Source organism: Arachis duranensis, chromosome 5 (genome assembly GCF_000817695.3).
Source record: "Arachis duranensis cultivar V14167 chromosome 5, aradu.V14167.gnm2.J7QH, whole genome shotgun sequence".
In the NCBI taxonomy this organism is placed as follows: Eukaryota; Viridiplantae; Streptophyta; class Magnoliopsida; order Fabales; family Fabaceae; genus Arachis; species Arachis duranensis.
Window position 1 is genome coordinate 105,206,852 of NC_029776.3, and position 2,636 is coordinate 105,209,487.

A 2,636-nucleotide genomic window follows, 5' to 3' on the forward strand; every position below is an offset into this window, starting at 1 on the left:
TCAATGTGTAGAGCCAGAAGAGGAAGAAGACGCTTCCGGGAGAAGATATTTAGCTGGTGGAAGCAAAGGGGATCTGAGTATTTTCTGTACAAAACCTTCAACTTCCCATTCCCAACATTCGAGTGAAAACTCACTAGTAGCCCAGCACAATCCCTGTGTAACAACAACAAACAAAACACAGTTAATTAAAGTAACAACAATCATATATCCTAAAGACAAATAATATTTTATGTACTTACATAAGTTGTTCTTGTGTGTAACCGGTGTATAGCTTAAGTGTGTCACTCCAAAGAGGTGTCTTGTTAAGTGTACATCTAGCTGCAAAAACTGCTGAGGCTGCAACCATTGATGGACAGTACATTAAGGTTGCATAATGCATCATTCCCAACTCAGATAGAAAGTGTGCCATGTTCTCCAGCTGTGGTAATTTTAAAAGCAGAATAATTATTAGACATTATTATTATTACTATGAAAAAAAGAAGGAAAAAATGAATTAAGTGTAAGGCATAATGTTTCACAGACACCTGCTGATCTGGAACTTCAGCCTTGATGAAACGAACAAGGAAAACAAATGGAGTAGGCACAGTCAAAGTCCATTCACCTCCGGGGCCAGATTTCTTCATACTTGGATGCCATGAGCATGGCACTGATCCCAACCACTTGGAGTTCCGTTCTTGGCACAGTCGTCACTGCTAAGAATCTATCAATGATGTTGATGGTGAGATAAAGTGTCTCATTAGAGAGATCAAACTTGGTGTGCAAATCTGTGAGCCAACAACCAATATAACTCTCATCTTTTCATTGATCTCTCTTGTGAGTCTATGTAATCATGTGGACGGCTCTCATTCTTCTTTATTCATCATCAATCGCCAAACTTGCATGTTATTGAATATAGAGACTAAAGTATCGTTTTTGTTTTTAAAACATTAAAAACTTAAATAGGAGAAACACATTAGGAACAAAAACTATACATAAAAATAAATTTTAATTTTATGTTTCACCAATATCAATCTTTTACGATCACATTTTAAGTAAATTACATTTAATCACATTATTTTATTCTAAATAAATTTATTTTTTTATAATTTTATTCTAAAAAAATTTTACCCTCATAAGATGTTTGTAGAATAACTAGTACATAAATTTATAAAAAAAATGATACATGTATAATAAAATAATATAATTCTAATCATTTTAGAAACATTTTATGTTGAGTAAAAATTTTTTAAAAGTAAAATTATAAAAAATAAATTTATTTAAAATCAAAATGGTGTGATTAAGTGTAATTTACTTAAATGTAATTAAAAAATAATTGAATAATTATGTATAGTAAAATATTAAATTTTAATTATTAAAAAATATCTTTATAAAAAGACGTTTTCAATATCTTTATCTGAGTAGCTTCTTAAAAAAATCCTGATTAAATATGACTTATTTACATATATTTGTGTATTTCTAGAAACATGATAATGTGCCTCTTATATCGAAAAAGTCATTGTCTATTAAAAACGATGATAATGATTTAAAAATTAAAATTTTTAAAAGTTTCGCAGGGGTGTGAATTCTATAAAATCATAGAGTCACTCTAACAAAAAAAAATCACATTCCTAAAATTAAGGTTGGAATATTAGATTTGAAAAGATAATAATTTTTTTATTTTAGAAAAAATCCCGACAAAATTCGTTATAGTTATCAATCTTCAATCCCTTTTTCTATTATTTGCGTAGTCATGTGGTGCTTTTTTTCTCTTACCAAAAAGTTAGTTTCAATTCCACGTCCATTATTTGAACAGGGTTCAACAAAATAGTGATTAATGCTTATAATAAAAAGAGATAGTAACTAAATTTTCTTTTGATACAACATTCAGCTTATCGACAATAGTTTCTTTTCCTTTATCAGTCATGCTATGTAAGAAGACCAAAATATCTCTCAAAGTAAAGTAGTTATTTTCATTGAATTTTTTAATAATGGGTGAGAAGATTTTTTTTGTTAAATCTAAAAATTTGATTTTCATCATGAATCAAATGAAAATTAGTGGCTCTAAATACTATAAAAGTTATAAAAAAAATAAAAAAAACATCATAGATAAAAAAACTGAGATAGCACAAAAAAAGAGAACTAGAGAATTTAAAAATAATTATTAAAATTGCATAAATTAAATTAGAGTACAAGACCAAGTACTCCATACTCCGTGCCAGGGACGAATCATGCTTTAATTTGTGAGGCTGTGAACGCTCATGAATGTATAATAGTTGTACACGTACATCTAATTATATAATATTATATCATAAAAAATAATTGTCTTATACGTTAGTTACATTCGCTTGAATTGAAATTTATACCCTTAAATATTTTTTTCTATTCAACTTTAATATTTACTAGTAAATTAAAAAATTTTGTACTAAACATGCATTTTGGTAATTAATTTTTAAGCATAAATTGAATTACAAATCAACTAAAATAATAATATATTTTGTACGTTTATCTATCTAAATAATTAATTTTATTATTATTATTATTATTGAAATTAATTTTCAGTATTTCTTTTATTAAATGATTGAATAATCATTAAGTAATCTATAAAATATATAATGAGAATATGAAAGGTTTATTGAATAATTTTTTTTTCTAAAATA

General features: G+C 26.7%; 1 pseudogene; it reads right to left on the minus strand.

The window, feature by feature from the left end:
* LOC107490849 (G2/mitotic-specific cyclin S13-7-like) overlaps nt 1-2,636 on the minus strand; it is a 5,760-nt pseudogene continuing 3,124 nt past the window's right edge.